We start from the raw sequence: 24060 nt of genomic DNA on the forward strand, positions 1-24060 counted from the left end.
TCCTTATGTGGGTTCCAGCTTCTCCCTGTGACGGGCCTGAGGGCATGTGGGGAGCGGGGAGTAGGGGCTCGCTGCCCTGCAGATAGAAGCCCCCCGCCCACTCCCAGTGTCCTTCTCCGAGGGAGCGGGACTGTAGGTGAGACGTGGTCCTCCGATCTGTTGACATTCCTCTCCCAGCAGACCTGGGGGGAGGGTTTGAGTGGTGGGGTCTGCCTGGCCCACTAGCCCAGGCACGAGACGTTGTCTGGGGAAGAGACATGGGCATCAGTGGATCACAGAGCGCCCACTGTGCACAACCACAGGTGCAGCGGGGAAGCACTCCAGGTGGTCTTTGAACCCACTGAGGAGCTCGTGGGACCACGACCTCGTGCCCCACTCTCAAAGACGACAGCCTAGGCAGAGCCCCTCTGGGCACGGCCGACAGCCACATACGGCCACGCGGAGTCGGAGTGGACCCCATGGACCCCAATAACAGCAGTAGCGATCACATGTCAAGCATATATACATATGCATGTCGATCCTGCATCAGCTGCTGATACAAGGATCACTGGCTTTGAATGGTGGTGCCGGGGGGAAGACCGTGGAAAGCACCAGGGATTGCCCAAAGCACCAACCCATCTGTCCTGGAAGAAGTGCAGCCAGAACGCTCCTCGGAGAGGAGATGGTGAGACTTTGCTGCACAGACTTCGGGCATGCCGTCGGGAGAGACCAGTCCGTGGTCAGACATCGCGGTCGTGCTTGGTGAGTGGAGGGCAGTGAAAGTGAGGACAACCGTCAGGAGACGGGCGGACGCAGCGGCTGGGACAATGGGATGGTGGCACCGGGCTGGGCAGGGCTTCGTTCCGCGGTGCACGGGTTGTGTGCTGTGAGCCACGGTGACTCGGAGGCACCCACCAAGGGCAACCCCAGCAGCTGGAGAAGCTGGATGTGGAGCAGATGGAGAATCTCTGCTAACAGTTTGAAGGTAAAATGAAAACTTCCAGAGTTGAAAAAATGGTTACTTAGGAAAATGAACTGCAACCCGCCCCCACCATGATTATACAAAGATGCGTTGAGAAGTTCGTGGAAAATAGAATTAGAAAGTAATGAAAATTTCCCATGAATCTTTTGAAGCCCCCTGCTTTTCTCCTGGGGAAGCCATTGCTCCGTCCTGAGGTTTTCTTACAGTTTTCGTATTGTTGTCTGCAGTCCATCAATCTCAATCACAGGGACGCTGTCGGTGGAACCGTCAACCTTCTGGCTAGTGGCTGAGCGAACCGAAAGGCAGGACAGGCTGTCAGTGCCAAGCGGTCAAGGCAGGCCTGGCAACGAGGATCCCTCCAAGCTCTGGCGTGGTATGTGGGCCTGCCAATTGCCGAGACCGCTACTAAGGATGGAGGAGTGGGCCTGACAGGTGTGGCTGCGCGAATGAGTTCGGGCCTGGGAGTGTGGAGGTGGGTGCTCAGAAACAGAACGGCCCCTCAGGGTGAAGCCCGGGCCCCTCCCCTGAGAGAAAGGAGCCTGGTGCTGGGCCTGACGCAAATGGTCAGATGCCACGGCATGCAGCGTGGTCACTAGGTTGAACCACATGAAACCACTGATACCGGACCATTTTTGGAACGTCTGTGGTGTGAGGTTTAAGGATTGAAGACGGCCCGTACACCAAACACTCATTTAGCTTAACTGGAAAGGAGTGCCTGCCTTGACCATCAGGCTCTTTAAGATCTGCTGGACCATCGGCAGGAACGTGAATGTCTTCCTGGAGGGTAGGGCAGGGGGGATCTCACCAGGTATCTTCTTTACATGTCACTGGGGATGATCAGTAAAGTATTGTGCTATGCATGTGAACAAAGGCAAGGAATGTGAACCTGTGATTTCCCCACTGGGCAGCTGCCCAGCCGCACCCTCTAGCGCAGCGGCTCTCCACCTTCCTCAGGCCGCGACCCTTTCATACAGTACCTCCTGTGGTGGTGACCCCCCAACCATAACATTCTTTTCGTTGCTACTTCATCACTGTCATTTTGCTACTGTGATGAATTTGGCGACCCCTGTGAAAGGGTCCTTCGACCCCCAAAGGGGTGGCGACCCACAGGGAAAGCCCTGATACAGGTGTCATTTTAACAACTGGTTCACCGAACTCAGCAAAAAACTAGGCACCGGTTTTGCTGGACTGGTGCGAATGGGCTGCACCCTGCTCTCCTCACTCACCCTAAAGTCCGGTGCCACAGTGGCTGCCCCACCAGCACCGGGGCCAGGAGCTGTGGAGAGAGAGCAGGGCCCGACTCAATGCCTGCAGAGGAAGCCTGGTGATGCCCAGAGGAAGCCCTAGGCTCCTAACAGAAAGGTCGGTGGTTCAAACCCCCTGGTGCTCCGTGGTGGGGAGAATGATGTGGGAGCCAGTTGAACCCCTGGGGCAGTTCCATTGTCCTCCAAGGCGGAGGACAGCGGGTTTGGTTTGTTCTTTGAAGGAGGTGCGGTGGGCAGCGGCCAGGTGCTGAACTGCGGGCAGAAAGGCTGGCAGGTGGCACCCTCCAGAGCTCTGGGAGAAAGCAGAGGCCGTCTGCTTTCTTGAAGATGCCCGGGCTCAGAAACCCAGTTGGGGCTCCACTACGCGGTCCTATGGGGACGCTATGAGGGGACCCGGCCCCACAGCAGTGGTTGGAGGCCGGCACACACACCGCACCCCGTCAAGAGAAGTGAGATGACTGGCCATGGTTTCAGGTGCTTCCAGAAGGAGCACTGTGTGCGGCTCAGACCTGAGGAGCCTGCTCCCATCCTGTGGTGTTGAGGACACCCGGGAGGCGGCCCTCGTCCTCACACGGGGCGCTGTGCTCGGAAGGGGCTTGGTGGCCACGAGTTGCGATGGTCACGACAGCTCCCGACAACAGCAGGATAAGGAGCCCTGGTGTCACGACGCTGAAGCGCTGGGCCGCGCCCACAAAGACCCGCATCCGGAGCCCATGGGAGAAAGGTGAGATTCCCTTCTCAGAGACCCTAGGAGGCAGCCCTCCCCAGTCACTTGGGGGGCGCTAGGAGTCGGAATCAACTGGGGATGATTTCTGGAACCAAACGGGAGCCTCTGCCTGGCTGAGCCAGAAGCAGGGGCACAGAAGTGTGGGGCTTTTCCACCGGAACGAAGTAGTGATGACGGAGGAAGCAGAAGAGAGGTCGTTTTCCCCGGGAACACCTTGCTGTTGTGAGTTCAATCCCGCCATGGTGACTGGGCAGTCAGAGAGAGGCTTTGACCGGATCCTGCATTTCTCTCCTGAGCAGGGGCCCCTCTCCGACACCAGGGTCCTGCTGGCTGCCCACGGAGGATGAGGAGGGAGCCTTAAAGGAGTCCTTTCTGCGGCTCCACTTTAAGCCTTCTCCAGCTTGGGAATAGGTGCTTCTCAGCGAGGGCGGACGGGAGAGAGAGAGCTCTGTGATTTCTTTCTGCTCTTTGTCAGTAGCACAGTGATCCGTTACCATGACAATACTCGTGTGTGTGTGTGTGTGTGTGTGTGTGTGTGTGTGTGTGTGTCCTGAGTGTTTTCCCAGCACATCCTGGGGGAGCAGAACTCTCCGTGGCCTCTGATCTGGCTCACTGGCGGATGCAGGTCCAGCCCTCTGCTCTGAGGCAAGGTTATATTTAGGGTTTTCTATTTTTATTTTGGGGCGTGTAGGAATAAAAACCACGGTGAGGCCCGGGCATGGTCTTGTTCTGTGACACACGGGGTCGCCCTGAGCACCTAACAACAGTGGCAGGGATCAGGATCCCATGGAAGAGTCGGGGAGAGGGCAGCTCCAGGGCCTGGGGCACTGGGTTTATGTGGCAAATGCAAGGTCAGTGGTTCAAACCCACCAGTCTCTGAGGGAGAGGGCTCAGGCTGCCTGCTCCCTTAGCGGTTTACAGCCTCAGAATCTCTCTGGGCTGTTCTCTGTCCCACAGGGTCACAGGGAGGCAGGATCCACCTGATGACCAACCCACCGCCGGACACAGGGTTTCTGAGGCTGCCCCTTTTAATGGGGGCAGAAAGCCCCATCCTTTTCCTTTGAGGTCTCTGGTAGGTTTGAACCCCCGACCTTGAGGTTTGAGACCCAATGCTTCCCCGACAGTGGCCCCAGGGCTCCTGCAGTTGGTTTGATTTTGTACAATGCAGTGCAAAGAGCCCTGGTAGTCTGGTGGGTGAAGTGTTGGGTGGTTCAAACCCACCAGCCCCTGCTGGGGAGAAAGAGGGCAGCCCGGGAAACCCACAGGGCAGGCAGGTCTCCTCTGTCCTGCAGGGGGCCGTGAGTGGAGTGACTGGATTATGGTGGGTTTCCTGCCTCATTTCTTAAAGTCTGGTGTCAAGGGCCCGGCTGGGGCAGTGCTTACGTGCTTGGCTGCTCGCTGAGAGGCTGGCGGCTCAAACCCGCACAGCGGCTCCTCGGGAGAGAGACCTGGCCGTCTGCTCCCCTCAAGGTGGTGGGCAGTGCTACCCTGCCCCTGGGGGCTGCGTGGGTCAAAGTGGACCGGAAGGCACCCGGCAGCACTTAGTGGGTCGGCGTCGGTCTTGTAGCTGCTGTTTGAGTCCATTCCGGCCCACAGGGCGCGATGCCCAACAGAGAGAAGCACTGCCCGGTCCAGCACCACCCTCAGGGCTGACCCAATGCTTGAGCCCCGTTGTTGCAGCCACTGGTCACTCCATCCCACTGAGGGTGCTCCTCCTCCCCCCACTGCCCCTCCACTTTCCCAAGCATGACGCCTTTCTCCAGGGACTGGTCTCTCCTGACGACGACATGTCTGCGTAGATTGCAGGCACTCGGGCGTTTCTTTTGGCAAAAACCTCACAACTTCTTCTCACCCTGCCCCCCATCCACCTGGACGCTGCCCACAGACCCTGGTTCCGGAGACCACACGAGCCAGCCACGTTTCTACTGCGCTGGACACGAGCGACAGTTCAATAGGTGCGACGTCTGTGTTCACACAGCCACCTTCTTCACAGCCAGATGGTGGAGGGAGTGTGGCTGCCCGTGCAAAGGCCACGATCATCGCTGGACTGCACAGATGACCACTGGGGACGGCAAAGGCTTTGCTGTATGTACACGAGGGGCCCTTCCAAAGGCTCGTGGGAATATCCCTGTGTTAGTCCGGGTAGACTAGAGAAACAAATACAGGGAGACTCATCTCAATGAGCAATGGTACCTTAAGAAAACATCTCAGCCCAGTCCACATCAAGTCCGTAGACTGATATGATCCCATATGTCAATACTAGTCCATAAATTCCCCTTTAGACTCACATAGTCATGCAATGATGCCAAATGCAGGAAGATCACAGGCCAGTGGGTGGAAAGTCTTGTGGATCCAGTGGTGGTGGTGGAAGCATCTCAGCACTGGCAGGGGTCTCCATGTGGATCCTTCAGCTCCAGGGTTCTGGCTGCATCAGCCTATCTTCATGTGGCCTGTCAACAGGAATGTCTCGCAGAGAGAGTGTGTGTGTCTGGCCTTCAGCAAGCTATTTATCTCTGTTTGCACCTCTGGAATGAGGTCCTCAAGCTGCGGCCTGATTGACAGGCTAGACTCCATCCCTTTGTAAGTTGGCACCAGTTGTCGTAACTGCCACAACCCACCATCTTTTCATTGCTTTGGCCCACCAGCTCTCCAAAGCCCCTGCCCAGGTGATGTTGTGTGCCAGCGGTCACTCTGACAAGTCAGCACTCGCAGGACAGAGGAGACTGCTCCTTCACAGGGCTCCCACGGTTGTCATCTTCAGGGAGCAGATGGCCCGGTCTGTTCTCCCACAGGCACAGCTCATGAGGGGTTCCTGACCCCTGCATGGATCCGTTTGATCATGTGACACCAGGGCCCCTCTGTCTGATATATACATTCACCATGATCCAGCAAAACATGTGAAAACAACCCAAGGATCCATCCACAGACGAATATGTCCACAAAGCGAGGCACATCCTTACACAGGAAGATGACTCCGTTGTCAGGAGGCACGTAATTCTGCTACACCTGAGTATGTGGGTGAACCCTGAAAGTATTCTAGTGGGTCAACTCAGTCAGGCCCAAGAGGACAGACATTCTTTGACTCCATCTGCAGGAAACACGTAGGGTGGGTTATACGGAGAGGAAGAGCAGAGAGTAGACACTGTCGAGAAAACCTTTGCTCCCTGCTGGACTGGATCCTGCATCTGGCTCAGTGACGCCCTGTTCTTTGGACTCAAGCCAATGGCCTGCCATATTGCCTGCCAGCCCTGAGAGCCATCTGGTCTGCTGACCTTGAGTTCAACTGCCCCTGACCCATCAGTTGTGGGTTCCCCTCTTCATCTTCCTGCTTGCCATCTGTGGTAGTTACATAATTTCACATCAACTTAATGATATCAAAGTGGAGGGATGGAGTCTAGCCTGTCAATCAGGTCACAGCCTGATGGTGCCTCCTTGTGGGCGTGCCCTTCTCACAAAGAGGGTCTTGGGATCCCGCCCCCCACCCCCACTCTGCCCTCACCTTCATCCTGGGGAGCTTCGCTGAGCCCTACGTGAGCCCTGTGATGCGTCCACTGCCACTGGATCCACAAGACTTTGCACCACCAGCCTGTGATCTTCCTGCGTTCTGCATCACTGCAGGTGGCCGTGTGACTGAAGAGGGGTTTAGGGCCTAGTATCAGACTTATGGACTTGATCTGGACTGGGGTGGGATGTTTTCCTGATATATAATTACTTATTGATTAAAAGCTCTCTTTTATACATACATGAGTGTTTCTGGATTTGTTTCCTGAGTCAACCTGGGCTCACACAACATCTGACCCATGAACTTTAGCTGGGGTGGACTCACCTGCTTCTGTAACGGTGTGATCCACTTCCTTGATCTGCACTTCACTGGCTGGTCTTTTCTAGAGAACCCAGCCCCACTGGATCCAGTTGTGAGGATTTTTGTCTTCTTGAGATTGAGTGGTGCTCCACACTGAAGTCTGCAGTCTTTGACCGTCATCATTCAGTGCACACCAGGGGTGCAATTCTAGTACCAGGAGTTCTTAAATCAACAAGCTGACCTTGGTCAAAGTGCTGCAGCCTTGAGCCAAAGGTAAGGATCCTTACCGGTCCCTCTCGGACAGAGGCCAGCCCGGGGACAAAGGGCACGCATTCACCAGAGAGGCCGTCTACTTATTTGACTCGTGATCGCTGAGGAAGTCTCAGAGCTTCAAGGAAGGTCAACAAAAGCAGAACCATAAACGGAGAGGACATTGTAGAGGAGGCCATGGCCGTGGAAGGGTAAGGCCATGGAAGGCCGTGGTGTAAAACCCGCAGTAGCTGTACAGATTTCTTTTTAAGGACTTCAGGTACCTGCTCAGTGATTTCCACTCAAGCCATCCAGTGACCTGGGCCCGTTCTGCTCAGCGTCTGAGCATTCTGATGATTCCTCTCCTCGGGGTTTCTTCACCATGTTCCCTTGCCCCCTTGTGTCTCGGCTTTGTTTCAAAGTCAGTACTGGCTACTTGCACTCATAGTTATTTTCAGTCCTTTCGGGCGATGTCTATTAGTTTTTTGAGTCAATCGGTTGGGTAGCCCCTCACGGGCTCGTTTTGGGCGCAGGGCTGTAGACTCGGGGATGCTCCTAGTCTCAACCCATCCAGTAGGTCAGCTTTTGGCTTTGTGCTCTGCTCCAGATTTATCTTTCATTTTCTTAGGATCCATCACGTGCAGCCCGGATTAAAACGGGTGGTGGTAGCTAGGCAGCACCTACTTCTTCCGGCGTCACCGGACAGGAGGTCACGGTTTGTGCAGATGCTTAGTCTCGTGGTTCAGCTTCTTGTTTGCTCGTTGGTTTCCTTCTGGATCCTCAGCTTGGGGTGAGTAGAGACCCGTCATCGTACCATCATCAGGTAGAGTAGAGACTTTTCCCTCCAGAGCCTGGAGACCGGAATCTGAGGCAGCCTTTGAGGAACACTCTGGATTCACAGAGACGGAAGGAGGCCACTCCACAGGCCACAGTATTTTCAGTCACCTCACAGGCTTGGGAACGTTGGACGTTGGATGAGGAAGCCCCACGAAGAAGTGCTGCGTTGAATGATGGCGTTGGTGAAGAATGTTCCAGAACCACGGCCTGCCGGAAGAATGAATGCCTACATCTGTCTTGGAGGAAGCCAGAGCGACGCTCCTTAGAAGAGTGGATGGTGAGACTTTGTCTCACAGGCTTTGCACATGTTTGTCGGGAGACCAGGCTGGTCTAGCTCGGTGAAGTCAAGGATGATGTGCAAAGGGAGGCGCTCGAAGAGAAGGCCTGACACAGTGGCTGCTGCCACGATAGGCTAGCAGATAACCACCGTTATGAGGATGGCGTGGCATGGGGCAGTGTTCCTTCTCTGTCCACGGGGCCACTATGAACCAGCATCTGGTAACAGCACCAACTACGCTGCAGACGAACTGAAAAGCAACTCTCACCAAGGCCTGTGCTTTTATTTGCTGTCGAATCAGTTCCAACTCACGGCAGAGTAGAACCACTCCACACGGTGTTCCAGGCTCTGACCTTTCAGAAGCAGATCACCTGGCCCGGTGTCCCGGACAGCCTTGCGTGGGTTTGAACTACCAGCCTTTGACTAGTAGGTGAGATCATACCTATTTGTGCCATGCAGAGGGGCACAGGCATGAGGACAAGCACCGTTGACTGGGATATGAAACTGGTGTGAAGGCCATGGCTGAGAACCAAGGCTGAAATGGGTTTCCTAGTTGATGCCCTCCTGGGTGCATCTTGAATATGTGTGTGTGTGTGTGTGTGTGTGTGTCCCGAATACATATGCCGGTGAAGACTGCTGAGCATACCACGGGCTGTCAGAGAAGAAACACATCTGTCCCCAAAGAAGCACTTCTTAAGAGCAAGGACTGTGAAACTTCTCTACTTCAGACACGTTATCAGGACCAGTCTCTGGAAAAGGGCATTCTGCGTGGTGAAGAAGAGACTTCATCCAAAGGGAGGGCACACCAGGATGCTTCAAAAATTCATTGAAAACATACTGCATTGTCAATAAAACATCACTCTTTTTTCCTGCTAGTCTCTGCTTTCAGCCAGTATCCGTCTGTTAGCAGCAATGACATCCCTCGTTCCACGTCCTCGTCTGAATCGAGCCTGAACCTCTGGAAGCTCCCTGTCAATATATTAGTATCACTGTTTTTGAATGAACTTCAGTAAAATTTTACTAGCATTCGATAATAATGACCTTGTTAGATAATTTCCACATTTTATTTGATCACATTTCTTTGGAATGGGCATTGATATGGAATAAGATCCACTTGATCTCAAATATTGCTTGAACTGATTATTTGGGAAGATTTAGGAAAGCTACGTAGGCATCCCAAACTGTGGTTTGTTCGCCTGCAACTGTGGGTTAGTAACACTGTCCAGATTTACTATGAAAACAAAATGAGAATAATCTGTGTCTTTATATAAGAAGCTGAAATAAACATATGCATCAATTACCCCATTCCCCAAAAGGTTCAATGGTTGCTGTGTTAGGGCAGAATGGACACTCACATATGTGTAAGGGAGAACTTTATATCAAGAAGTCATTATGCATCAATAAAACATCCCAGCCCAGTTAAGATCAAGGCTACAAGTCTGATATTAGCCCCTATGTCTGATACTAGCCCATAAATTCCTCTTCAGACTCACGCAGCACATGCAATGATGCCGGATGCAGGAAGATCACAGGCTGGTGGGTGGAACGTCCCGTGGCTCCAATGGCAATGGAAGCATCTCCAGGGCTCTGGCTGCCATGTGACTTGTCAACAGAAAAGTGGAGCAGAGAGAGAGAGAGTGGTCTGCCTCCCAGGAGAAAAAGAGGAAGTTCTCAGAATGCTAACCAGAGGGCCACGCCCACACAGCGGCGTGATGGGCTACGATGGACAGGCTAGACTCCACCCCTTCACTCACAATACCCTCCAGTTGACAGGAGAGTATGTAACTGCCGCAGCCGCTGATTTCTAAAAAAAGTTACCAAAAAAATTTGGGGCGCATTCTCATAAGAGAAGCTGGGAGTGTCCCCTTCAATTGGTTCAAGAAATCTAGAACAATGGGCCACTTTCCCTTCCTCGTCCTGGAATGGGATGGGGTGGTGGGTGGTGGGGGACACACAGGAGAAGGAGCAGAAAGGTCCACGTGACAGAAGACAAGCACCATGGGAGGATCGTCCCATGTGCCACACCACTGAATCTTCACACTAACCCAATGAAATAGGTATCACGGGCTCTCTATCAGGTGCCATAGGGGCGAAGCCATGACGATTTGCCTGAAGTCAAATCACAGGCGAATTGGCAGATGCAAGATTTTAACCCACATCCATAATTTCTACATACAAGTACAGAGTAGAGTAAGCCAGGACCTTGGCCACACAGGGGTTAGTGCTGGGCAGAAGGTTGGTGGTTGGAGCCCACCAGCAACTCCGGGAAGAGAGGTGACGCAGAGCCCACCCCACATCAAGCAGCTGGAATCGTTTGCTGGGCTGTTGCCTTGAGTGAAGCCCGATGCTCACAGTAGAGGCGGACAATGACTCTGACCCCTTCTTCCAGGCCAGCGGTTCTCAATCTTCCCAATGCCGCGACCCTTTTATACAGTTCCTCATGTGGGGGTGACCCCAACCATAACATGATTTTCGTTGCTACTTCATCCCTGTCATCTTGCTACTGTGATGAATGGGGAAACCCCTGCGAAAGGGTTGTTTGACCCCAAAGGGGTCGTGACCCACAGGTTGAGAACCGCTGCTCTGGGCCCTGGTTTCCTTGTCTGTAAAACAGGGGTCTAGATTTGGCAAACTAGCTCTCTTCTACCTCCTCCGTTCCAGATTCCTAGTGCTCTTCCTCATCGTATCGGTTTAAATTATAAACGTCGACAAACATAGGCAACGGACACTTCTGTCTGGGTGCACATTCTGACAGTCAGGGAGACATTCTCAAGAAATTCATACATTGCAATTTTCAAGAGCTGTAAAGCTATGCTAAATCCCCCCCCCCCCAAGCTTCGATTAGAAACTTGTACTCCGCACAGCTAATCAGAGCAAAAGCTTGGGGGTCACCTGTCTTTAATACATATTTAATGCGTTCCATGTAAGGGGGAACAGGGCCGGAATATCATTATTGTGAAGGCCGAGAGTTTGGCAGTTCTCTCCTAACGAACGTGGGCAGAATGTCTGAGGATTACCAGCAGTAGCAGAACCACGAGAGAATACACATGCGTGGCCTCAACCAGGGGCTTCGTCAATCTCTACGCCCTTGTCTTATTTCCTCCAACTCCTTTCCTTATCGTGTGGATGAACCCTTCCGGGGTTTTTCCTGATGTGGAGGTCAGGGTGGGAAGCACGGAGAAAGTAGACAAGAACAGGAGTTTTGAGGAGAGGCTTGGGGATGTGCCGTTGCTTCATCCAGCTGGGTGTTGGCGATGGGTGGGATTTGTAGGCCTGTCTCAGGCCCGCAGTTTGGGATGTGCCGTTGCTTCATCCAGCTGGGTGTTGGCGATGGGTGGGATTTGTAGGCCTGTCTCAGGCCCGCAGTTCCTTCGGTGAACTTACCTGCCTTTTCCCCTCATTCTCCAGCCTTACCCTCTCACTGTTTAGGAGGCTAGAGATCCAAATTCAGAAGGTTGGTTCTAGCAGAAGGCTTTCTCCCTCTGTCGACTCTGGGGAGGGTCCCTGTCTCCTTCCACCATCCGTGATCCTGGGGTTCACTGGAGATCTCCCCGTGTCTTGGTATCAAACATCCATCCCCTGGGTCTAGGAGGTTCTCAGCACAGGGGCCCCAGATCCAAAGTATGTACTTTGTGACCAGCTCCTCTCTCTGGTAGCAGTTAGGTCTTTCTGCCCTCTGCACACTTATTTAATCTCTTTTCAAGAGATTGACTCGAGGTGCATCCTGATCCTGTGGATCGAGCCCCGCCTCATGGACTTCACAGAAGTGAGGATTTGCAACACATAGGAGGATTGCACAAAACGGAGGATGGCTATGTACCTAAGAATCATGGCCAGGCAGTACCAAGCCTGTAGATGACAATAGTTCCTCAATGTGGGTCAGCTTCTATGCTTTTTTAAGAGTAGCTTTTCAAAAACAGACAAGGGGGTCCCCCAAAAAAAACTGGAAAAAAAGCTCTACTGGGCCGAGCTTTTGCAGTACAAGCTGTCCCTACCAGGCGAGCATCAAGCAACTTGCTCCGAGCTAGTGCACGCAGTGGCATCACCTGGGAAGGTCCTCTCTGGTCACAGTGAATTTTTTGGTGAACGCAGTTTCACTTGAACATCATTTTGTGTGATGGCTAATTTAAGAAAACTGTGAGGCTGTGAAATTTTGTTTCCTGTTTGGGAAAAATGCCACAGAAACTGTGGTGGTGTTGAACACAGCTTAGAAGGACAGCACTATGGGTAAAATTCAAGTGTCTGAGTGGTTTTCTTGTTTCAAAAAAGGTGAAATGTCACTTGATGACAAACCTTGTTCTGGATGTCTGTCAACTTCCCAACTGGACAAAAACGTAGACTCCTAGTGTGTTTGGAGTTTGTTCCCCCAGGTCGGACTGTTCATCAAGCTTTCTATTTAGAGGTTCTGGAAAGACTTCATCAGTGTGCGACATAAAAGGCCTGATTTGTGGCAGATGGGCCACTGGTTTTGCCACCAGGACTATGCCCCAGCTCACACAGCCATCTCAGTGCTCCAGTTTTTGGCCCAAAACATTGCCTCTCTTGCTCCACGCACCTTACTCACCTGACTTTACACCGTGTGACTTCTTTTTGTTTTTTTGAATGCAAAGGGGCATGAAAGGACAGCAGTTTAATGACGTAGAAGAGGTGAAGACAAAAACAAGGGAGGTGCTGTCAGCTATCCAGACAGATGAGTTTAAAAAATGTTTCCACGCATGGAATCACATGTTTGACAAATGTATTAGTGTAATGGAGAGTACTTGGAAGGTTGTTTGTAAAAAAAAGTAAATACAATACTTACCTGGCAGGGGAGATACCATGATCAAGAAGGTGGTTTTCCCAGGGCGAGGCTTATCCTTTGCACTCCGGATGTGCTGACCCCTGCGACACCCCCCCCAATTTAAATACATAGCTTTGAAAAAAAATTCCATTTTGGGGGGTACTCCCTCGTACTGTTGAAAATAGACACAGCAGAAAACACCTAAACCCAACAATCCCCACACGTATGCTCAGGGACGTGGGCGGCTTTCTTCAACTGTGCAAACACACTTCCCACCCAGACGTCTGATCTTGTGATCCACTGGAACCCATTGAAGGAGTGCTTTAAAAGAGGGCAATGCTCGAGACATTCTCCCTGACCAAGGGCCCCCAGGGAACCAGTGAGTAATGAACAAGTTGGGTGCTAACTGCAGGGCCAGCGGTTTGACTCCGCCAGCAGCTTCCTGGGGGAAAGATGAGGCTCTCTACTGCCATGAAAACGTGCAGTCTCAGAGTCCCTAAGGGGCAGCTCTACTCTGCCTGACGTGGGGTCCCATGACTTGGGATTCGTGCAGCGGCAGGAGGTGTGGTTCTCTGTTTGGTTTAAGAAGACTCCAGGGGATATTTTGGTTTGTGGTGTAAAGATGAGCCCGGGGCAATATTTTCAGGGCTCCAAGTGGCCTCAATGGCTTTAAAATGTCTGGAATCCATGGGACTCGGAAATTCCCCTCTGCGCTTCCCCTTCCGTTTGATCAGGATTCTTCTGTGGAATCTTTGATCAAAGCGCTCAGCAGAGGCGGCTGGGCACCACCGTGCCCTGGTGCTCTCATGGCAAGGAGCAAGACTGAAATCCGTGCAACGCAAACCTTGTCCACACAACTCGCCACCTCTGGCAACGTCCTCTCCATCACGGACGCAGGGACGCAGGACGGATTGCCGCCACTTTGTAGTTTTTCACGTGGGGCACCTCAGACACTGACAAGGAGATGCTCCCCCGGGCAGAAAACGTCACCCCGTACCTTTGTGGACGTGTGTCTGCTGGCTGAGTATCCTGCAGACCATTCCGTTTTGTGTTGAGTCATGGCACCCGCCCGATCCCAGAACCAGTTCATTTCCATCAATTGGATCCCACCTTCCTGGGACCCTCCACAGGGTGTCTGAGGGTGTCCATTTCTACCGGCGCAGGACAGTCTGCACCCTCTCGTGTGGAGCGGCTGCTGGGTTAGAACTGCTGACCATACAGTTAGCAGCTCAACCTTTACCTGAGGGCACCGCCAGGTCTCTTCTACAAGTGGTCATCGGAAGAAGCTTCTGGAAACGCCCATTGGACGGCAGGCTAAAGAAGTTGGACTTTATTGCGTAGGTCATGTGGAACGTACGATGCTTTTGAGCAAACGTTTTATCTTCACAGCGTTGATTTTGGGAGAGATTTCATGAACTGGAAGGGGGAGGTTATCATGGCCAGGTGGGAAAATGGAGGCAGAGAATCAATAAGAGGGACACGGCAGGAGCCCTTTGTATGCTCTGAGCGTGCGTACTAAACGCAGAGTTACACGTTTCCTCAAATACCCGCCTTGCGCTGGGGGTCCACTGGGGCTGCGGGCTGCGTAATTGATTGCTCCCATCGATTAAGCGGTGCTACCTCTCAGGTCAATAAAACTCACGGCTGTTATTTTTGGTGGTAACCCAACAAACCACCACCGCAACAGCAAATAAAACAAAACAAAACAACCCCCCTAAAATATACTTAGGAATTAGAAGAGTCTTGTCCATTTACTTATGAGAAGAAAGCTCATGGCTACCGTCTCCGCAGTGCGGCGTTTGACGTCAACAGAATTAAGGGCATATTTGCAGTGATTTATGGGAGGTGCCCTGGTGCCAGAGTCGTTAGGCAGTAGGCTACTAGCCAAAAGGTGGGCGGTTCACACCTAGCAGAGGCTTTGAGGGGCCAATATGAGACTGTCTGCTTCCAAGAAGACTTTCAGCCTGAGAAACCCCATGGGCCCTTCTGCTCCGTCCTGTGAAACTGCTACCAGCCCGCATATTTTCATCACATGGCTCTATCTGAAATCAATATGGAGAAGAAATAGCAGTTTTTTCTAGACCCTTGATATTTGGACTTGGATAATATTTACGATAGTGAACATTTTATTATCCCTGGGTATGGCTTGACTCCCGCTAAGCCACCCCCCCTTCCACCCAACCCCCACCCCCACATGTGTCTTGTACATCCTAGTTTCCGGTCCCTGTGGCTAAAGTCCCATTTGGGAATGCCTCTCCTTGTGTTGCTAACGAGGTTGTATTAATGTAAAGGGTTCTGTTTTCTGTTTCGATTTTACTTTTTCTGAACCCCTGTATGGTCTTTGATCATGCCTCAGATGTTTGCATGGCTTGGCCTAATGTGTTCTCTGTTAGCGATAACACTCAAAAACCAGACTTGCTGCCACCAAGCCCACTCTAGCTCGTAACGTCCCTACGTAGGATTTCTGAGCCTGGGAATCTTCAGGGGAGTAGATAGCCTCGTCTTTCTCCTGAGGAGTGGCTGGTGGGTTTGAACCGCCAACCTTGCAGTGAGGGGGTCAGATGCTGACCCGACACTCACATAGATATAAATATACATATAAAGATCCACTCTCCCTGACCAGCGAGGAGACAGGTGTGACGTCTGAGGAAGGGAGAGGCAATGCCTACTGTGGAGCGGTCAGCAGAGCATGGCCAAGGCAGGGGACGATGCTGAGAGGAACTGGATGGTGAGGTCACTGATGGTAAACGGGGCAGAAACAGTACAAACATGCAGCAATTGTAATAAAAAAACAACTTAATGTTCCTTATTCACACATGTCTGTTCTTTGTACAGGTGGGTGTATAGGTAGATGCCAAACTCAAAAACTTTCCCCCTTTTGATGGATTCTGACCCCTATGGGCCCCATAGACAGATGGGAGCTGCCCCATGGGCTCCCAGGCTCCGTTTAGACCGTGTTTCCCTGTCGGCGGACTCAGCTGCATCCCCGTGGTGGCCAGGGTCCGCTGCTAGGCCTGAGATCTGCACCACGGTGGCTTCTGGGAGACTGAGGTGAACGTGCCCCCGCAGTGATGTGGAAAACAGCTCCATTCCCTGGGGCCCGGCCTTCGCCTGAGGATGTCCAGGCAAACCAGCCCACTGCGAGTGGCTCACGCGGCCCTTTCTAGGGGACATCACGTAGCTCAAGGCCCACATTTCAGCGGTGGCTTTGCCTGTGCCCATTCTTTCCCTCACACAAACCAAGCTGCTCGTCAGACTCGGAGCCCAGCAGACAGAGGGGGAGCGGCGGAAACCAGGGGGATGACAGCAGATCAGGCCTCCCGCATCCAGAGCCCATGTGCTCAGCTCAGCTGTGTTTGTGATGGTGTGTTTTCCAGCAAGAGTCCCCGGTCCCCTCCAGAAAGGGTGTCCTCTGAAGGGAGACAGGAGAGCTTTCTGCTCAGATCCTTATGAAGCTGCCGAAAAGGATGCAGCTGCCACACCAACGCACGTTTCCAGAGCTGCCGCTGCGGCCGCTGCACCTGATCAAGACCAAAGCCACACTCACTGCCATCGGGCGGCCGGTTCAGGTTCTTAGCACAGGGCAGAACCGCCCCTGTGGGTTCTGAGATGACAGTCCGTTACGGGAGTAGAAAAGCCCCGTCTTTCACCCTTGGAGCGGCTGGTGGGTTCAAACTGCTGACCTGGTAGTTCGCAGCCCAGCGCGTGTTCACTACACCACCAGGGCTCCTTGAGGAGAGGCCAGCCCTGGTCCTTGGAGAAGGACAACGTGCTTGGTAAAGTGCAGAGTTCACAAAAAAGAGGAAGATCATGAAGGAGATGGATGGACATCTTAGGTAGCTAGCTTAGAGACAGGGACTGTCCCTCCCATGCTTGCAAAGGGTCTCATAAAGGGGGTTGGAAAGACATTAGATTTATGACATTAGACACCTATGATGACCCCAAACTGATTATGCTCGTACTCACTCCCTAAGCCAGGTGGGAGGTTCACCTGGATGGCCAAACTAGGCCCAGGCTCATGACATCACCCAGGTGGGCCTAACTCAGCCAACGGGGTCAATCAATACTGTCAACAAGCCTTCCCCCTCCAGGGCTGTGGCTAGAATAAAGGCAGGGAGCAAGCTCTGGGATGCTCTCTTACCCCGCTCCTGGTTAGAGATCTCCCTCCCCCATGCGGGCGCACATGTGGCCACTCTGGGACTTCTCGGGTCCCACGGCCTCTTGGTTCACATACTCTCGGCCTCTAGGGTTCTTGGGCTTCTGGCCTCCTGGGATCCCCCCAAGATCCACACGTGCGGGTGGTTGTTCGGGCCCAGTTGTGACCCCCTTTGAGACTGCAAGACCTGAAACGTGTCCTGACCTTCATCAAAACCCACTTGAGTTATACCACGAGCTTCGGCGTGCGTTCTTTCATGATGTGAAGCCACTCCGGAAAACCCAACAGGCTCAGCGGGGGCAACCTTGGGCTCAAACCTAAGAAGCCGGGGAGGATGGCGCGGCTCAGGGCAGGGTCCAGAGTTTGTGTCCTGCCAGGGGCTCGGATGCCATCGATGGCCCGACCTGCTTGGATCGGTGGGGCTTCGCTCTCTCAATCCCAGCCACACCAAGAGCCGAAGGGTCCCAGTTGGCTGAGTGGGTGCTGGAGCCGCTGAACACCAGCCTGGCTGCTGCAGGGCAGTGCTGGCCTTGGGTGGAAGGTGGGCAGGGGCCATCAGCTGCGCCCTGGAAAGAGTTAAGCACTCCCTAGCACTGAGGACCAGCACGCCCACCAAGTCCCCCCTCACCAGCTCTGCCCCAGTCTCAGACTTGGTAATATTCCCACCCAGCCTGCTCTTCTCAGCTGGGCCAAGGGTCACAGCCCCTTGCTCTCTGCCGAATCACCCCACTGCTGTCCCTGTGCAGCGCCTGTTACTGTCGGCAGAGAACACACCTGAAGACTGTGTGTGATTAGGTGGACGACCAGCTGGAGGCAACCGGAGGAAATACCTTCCTGAGTTTCCTCTGATGGTTTTGGAGGTGGCGGTTCTTGCAGGTCCCCAGTGCAGGTTCCTCAAAGCCGGGGAGGGGGCGCTTGGAGGGAGCGGCTGTGCAGGGGTCGTGAAAGCCAATGTGCTGCATTCCCCACCCCTCCACCCCCACGCAAAGCAAACGAGTAAGGCGGGAACCTCCAGGACAAGGAAGGCTTCGATAAATAAATATGAAACGGCTCACAGCCGAGCAGCACAGCCGGGGCGTGTCAAGCATCTGAATTCGCTGTTGTGAGAGCCATTGACTTTCTAGTCAAGATGCAGCCCACACAGCCCCGGGCCTTTCTCCCCAGAAACCCTCCGGCCGGCTGTGTCCACGCCCCATGCTCCTGTTAGGCCCTGTGGCCCGGGCACTGCCCTACGAACGGCAAGGTCAGAGGCTTCCAGGAGAAAGAGGCAGCTGTCTGCTCCTGCAAAGATCGACAGCCTCAGATACACACAGGGGCAGCTGCACTCTGTCCCAAACACCAAAAACCAACCCTGAGGCCACCGAGTCCACGCCAACCCACAGCACCACCACCCCGCCCCCCATGGTCTCCAAGACGGTCCCTAACTGCGGACGGGAGTAGAAAGCCCAGTTATTCTCCCTTGGAGCTGCTGCTGGTCTTGAACTGCAGACCACGCAAACGCCGCCCAACGGGGACCCACGACCCCACCAGGGCTCCTCTGTCCTCGAGCGCTGGAACCGGCTTGCTGGGAGCGGGCTCTGAGTTTTGAGACGCTTCCGGTGGACGTGTGTGGGCTCCTCCATCATCACATCCCCCTGGTCACGCCGGTTATTCGGCGACGACTTTTCCCCACTGGAAACAGGGCTCATCCCACGGAGCGCAGGGAGCCAGTGCGACGCCGGCTTTATCCCAGGGCGGTGACAAGGATCTTCCCTCCATGGTGAAGCCAACCGTGGTGGTCAGCGCCAAGGAAGAAAGGCCTGGTGATCTGCCCCCTAGAGCCCACAGCTGGCAACACCACGCACACAGAGCTCGCTTCTGCTGTGCAGCACAGGTGGCCGCGGCGCTGGGACGGGCTCGATGGGATTGGGCTCCCAGGGGGCAGGCGGGCAGAGTGCTCGCAGACTGGTACAGGAAACACGGGCACACACTCAGACACGGCAGTGCGTCCCTCAGTGTCTGCTGTGGTCGTTGCTGGGGCTGCCGGGTGGACTCTGAACCACAGTGACCTTGAGCAGATGGCCCGGCCTTTCTCCCGTGGACCAGGCAGGGGGTCCCAGCCACTGGCTCTACTGTCAGCAGCACACCAGCATCCTGTGTGTCTAAGGAGCCCTGGTGGCCCAGTGGGCTACTCATTGGGTTTTTAACCTCAAGGTTGGCAGTTTGAACCCACCAGCCACTCCACAGGAGAAAGATGAGGCTGTCTGTTCCCGTAAAGATGGCCATCCGCAGAAACCCACAGGAGCAGGGCTGCTCTGTCCCACAGGGTCCCTGTGTGGGGTTGGGTGTTTGTGTGACTAGAAGGAGCTCTTTCTAACCTACAGGTCAGCAGTTCAAACCCATCCAGTGGCTCTGAGGGAGAAAGATGTGGCCATCTGCTCCCATTAGGACGGCGGCCTGGGAAACCCTGTGGGCGGCTCTCCCCGTCTCATGGGGTGCTGTGCCCCGGTCTGGACACGATGGCACTCCACCGCCTAGCACGCACCTGTGCCTGTGGGTGCGCCAGCCTGCACAGGTCTCCGTCCACACCCCACCCTAGGCTTCACCTCCTCCCTTCAACTGCTCTTGTCAGCAACCTCCTCTGGTGACGTCCCCAAACAGTCAGGCCTGAGCTACACCAGGGTGATGGTCAGCCAGGACTGGTGTCTAGGGAGTTTATGCTGTCTGCCTCCTGCTGGGGAGGATGTGCAACCGAGACCAACCACGAGTTGTTAAGGGCGCTCTGGTGGCTCTGTGGTTTAAGCGCTCTGGTCATCGGTGGTTCAAACCTACAGCTGCCCCTCAGGAGAAAGAAGAAGGCTGTCTGCTTCCGTAGAGGTTTTGGGCCTCCGAAACCCGCCGGGGCGGCTCTGCTCAGTCTTGGGTTGCTGTGAGCTGGAATCCACCCGTGTTTGAGAAGGGTTGTTAAAGGAGGACCTGGTGGCACTGAGGGTTAAGCACTTGACCACCAACCGAGAAGCTGGTGTTTGAACTTGCCAGCCAGTCCTCTCGAGAAAGGTGGTCGTCTGCTTCCAAAGAGATTACAGTCGCTGAAACCCGTTCTGGGACAGGTCTGCTCCGTCTTGTGGTGTTGGTCGATGATAAGAGTGGGGAATGACCGGGGGGCAACGGGTTGGGTTTGTTGGTGCAATGATTAAGCACAGGACTGATAGCCAAAAGGCTGGCGGTTCAAACCCACCATGGGCCCCTGGAGAGAAAGGGCTGGCACCCAACAACAGTAAACATGACCAACCCCGTTGGATGGTATTTTCCGAAAACAGCCGAAGTTTGCCCCTTTCTAACACTGTGCTTTGGACCTCGGGAAAGCAATGTGCGTTTTTTAATCTGCAGTGAGAATCACAATGATTCACGGTGGCGCCTGGTCTATTTGACGAGTTACGAGACACCGCGGCAGTGTGAGGGCTTCGATTTAACTGCAGGACATAAATGCTGATTAGTAAGTACTCCTCGGGCAGCCCAACCTCGCTCACAGCCGCCTCTGCCTGCTCACCCCTGAAACGAGGCAGTCCTTTCTCAAAGAGCTGCCCTCCCCTCTGGCCCTGGCTTGCTGCTACTGTCAGGCGGGGGTGTCTGTGGGGAAATATGATTTGTCCTTCACTTTGACCAAGCGAGGAAGGTGGCACACCCTCTTTCGGGGAGACAAGGATGGAAGACCATGCAAACCCTTACAAACTCACTGCCATCGTCGAGTTGATGCTGATGCTTGGTCACCCTACAGCACAGGGCAGGACGGCTCTGAGGCTATCTCTCTTTAAGGGAGTAGGAAGCCTCATGTGTCTCACGAGGGGCGGCTCCTGGCTTTGAACTGCTGACCTTGTGGTTAGCAGCCCAGCTTGTAACCACTCTGCCACCAGGGCCCTCTTGATTCTAACAGACATTGTCTAATTCATAGGCCCTTGTTGCTGGGGGCTGTCAGGTCCACTCTGACTCACAGCGACCCCATGTGACAGAGTAGAACTGGCCCTGGGGGTTTCTGAGGTTATAAATCTTTACCAGCTTCAACAGCCTCATCTTTCTCCCTGGGAGCGACTGGAGGGTTTGAACTGCTGATTTTATAGTTAGCAGCCGGGCTGTCAGGGCTCCTTAAAATACACAGACCTGACGAATCCAAAGCCATTACCACCGGCCCCATCTCCAGCTGCAGGAACCTACTTAGGATTTCCAAGACGCCCTTCTTGTTCTTTGTGATCAGCAGCCCAATGCTTAACCCGCATCACCACCACAGGCTCCTTTTGCTCTCCCACGGGCTCTGCAGACGGAGAAGGTAGGAGCCATTAGGGAGCCACACACCACTGGTTCGTTGTCTGGAGACCGTGTGTCGATAGCAACCATTACCCAGCTAAGCTCCAGAATGTCAAGAGAAGGCCTCTCCTCCCAAACCACGGGCCGAATGTATTCCTAGCGCCACCTTCTGGAAGTTTCTTTCCTGCTCCACAGGCCTCCTCGGCCAGCCCAGATCACCATGCCGTATTTAGAACCAGGGCTGTCGTTGCCAATGTCAGACGGACCCTGGCTGAAAGCAGAGGATATCAGAAAGGTGGTTACCCGTGGTTCACTGACTGTGCAAAGGCATTCGAATGAGTGGGTCATTCTACGGATAACAGGGAGAGAAATGGGAGTTCCAGGACACTTCAGCATGCTCCCATGGGGCCTTGATGTATACCAAGGGTCAGTCGTCAGAAGAGAGCAGGTAGACACTGAGCGGCTTAAAATCAGGACAGGTGTATGTCAGGGTCGAATCCTCTCACCTTCCTGGTTCAAGCTGCATGTGGGGCCAATGATCTGAGCAGCCAGAGGATGTGAAGGAGGGGTGCATCTTCGGGGGTGGGGTGGGCGGGAGGCTCGTGAACAACATAGAGCTTCCCGATGGCACAACCTTGCTCACGGAGCGTGAGGAAGATTTGAAGACTGCTGTCTTCATGATGGATGACAACTCAATGTAAACAAACAAACCAACCAACCCAGATCTTCACAATTGGGCCCATCGTGACCTGTTCCATGACCCCATCCGGATAAACAGAGAGGAGAGTGTCGAGGAGAGTTATCCAGGGTTTTATTGTGCTTGGATCTGTAACCAACACCCATGGAAGCAGCAGTCCAGAAAGACAAATCAGCACTGGACTAATCCGTCTTGGAAATACTCCTTAAAGTGTGAAAAAGCACAGATGTCATGCCAGGTCATCAGGTGTACCCGACCCTCGCCCCGTGAGAGCCGGACAGTGAACGAGGGCCATGGGAAGACTGGTGCCTTTAGGTTACGGTGTGGGGGAAGGATGTGGACGCTGGGAGAACAGTCCCACGGGTCTTGGAGGAGGCACAATTGGGGAGCTCCTTACAAACAAGGTTCGTGCCCGTTGCCAGAGGGACCGGCCCCTGGAGAAGGCAGCTCTGTCTGGGGAGTGGACGATGAGCTCACAAGGTGCAGTGGCTGTGGCGGTGCAGGACCAGGCATGCTCCGTCCTGCTGCGGCCGGGGCACTGCGCTTTTGTGACGGACTTGACAGGTCCTCAGAGCCGCAGGGTGAAAATCCTAAACACTGGTCCGCAAGACCAGCAGTGTAGTTTTCTTACAGAGAGTAGCACGAGCGTCCATCGCAAGATTACATATTGTCCGCGCCTTCCTTGTTGAAGGATTCTATACTACCGATTCAGTTGTTTAAACATTATAAAGCTCCTCTGGGCTTTATTTATTTGTTTTTGGGTCAGATTTGCCAAGTTATCTCATAGGCATCAAATCTAGCGATACGAAGTTGTACCCAGTGATTCATGTGAGTTGTGTATCTGCAATTCGGCCTCTTCTGAAAATTCCAGAATATATGTTATTTGCACTCGTTTGGGATCTTTTCCTGACAGCAGTTTGTAATATTTACGTTGACACACTGGGCACAGACCCTTCATCCTGGTGTTTGTTTCCATCTGGAAGCGAGACAGGCAGAGGGAGACACTGCCATCGAATCAACACTGACGGAGACGGTCTTGTGAACCACAGGACACAGGACGGAGCCCTGCGCAGGACCAATGGTGTGATTGCGTCTGCCACTGCACCAAACACGATGTTCTCTCCCAAGGATTAACCCTCCCGATGACCCGGAGCCCTGTGTCCTGGTGGTGTAGTGGTTATGCGTTGGGCTGCAATCCACGTGGTCAGCAGTTCGAAACCACCAGCAGCTCCTCGGGAGAAAGACTGGGCTCTCTGCTCCCGTCAACAGAGAAAGTCTTGGGAGAACCAAGAGGAGTTGCTATCAGTCAGCATCGGCTCGATGGCAATGCGTTTCACGTTTTTATGAGCTGGCCAAAGCAGGAGAGTGGGGCGGTGTCTGCTTGTGATTCTCACGGTCTTCACTGGCCGAGTATTGGTAGCCAGATGCTAGATTCTTGTTTCCTAGTTTGTCTTAGGCCAGAAACTCCATTGAGTTCTGTCTGTCAAGGGCTGACGCTGCTGGTATTTGAGACGCTGGTGGTACAGCTTCCGGTATCACAGCAACATGTAAAGCACCACAGTGAGACAGAGGGACAGACGGCGGGTGGACCTGGGACCCTGTGATTAGGTGACGGCTGAGTCAGCTCCGACTGCTCGTGATGCACATGCAGCAGAAACGGACATGTCCGGTCCTTTGTCCTCCTCAGGAACAGCCCCTTGTCCGGGCCACCGCTGCAGCCACTGGATCAGTCCATCTCCTGGACGGTCTTTCTCTTCCCCAGGATGGAGCACGAGTCCCTGTCCAGGAACAGGGCTCTCCCAGGAACATGCCCAAAGTCAGAGCCGAGGTGCCGTCTCACCGTTCTCATTTCTACAGAGCACTGTGGCCGGACTGCCCCCAAGACAGAGGGAGGGGCTTGTTCTTCCAGAGTGGGAGAAGGGCCACCCCCTTGGGGGCAGGCGGATATTTTTCTGGCTTCAGATGGGAACTTCACTTTCAGCCTGTCTACCTTGAGTGTCCAGGGCTTTGTTGGCCCCCCAGCTTGCC

At 53.9% G+C, this 24060-nt stretch overlaps 1 non-coding gene across 1 annotated transcript; it reads left to right on the forward strand.

Moving 5' to 3' along the window:
• The first annotated feature begins 12911 nt into the window (after nt 1-12911).
• LOC115870858 lies at nt 12912-13079 on the forward strand. The gene has a single exon (XR_004046961.1). It is a non-coding gene; the product is annotated as a U1 spliceosomal RNA (small nuclear RNA).
• The last annotated feature ends 10981 nt before the right edge of the window (nt 13080-24060 follow it).

Source organism: Echinops telfairi, unplaced genomic scaffold (assembly GCF_000313985.2).
Source record: "Echinops telfairi isolate 266 unplaced genomic scaffold, ASM31398v2 ScPeMD7_2565;HRSCAF=3150, whole genome shotgun sequence".
In the NCBI taxonomy this organism is placed as follows: domain Eukaryota; kingdom Metazoa; phylum Chordata; class Mammalia; order Afrosoricida; family Tenrecidae; genus Echinops; species Echinops telfairi.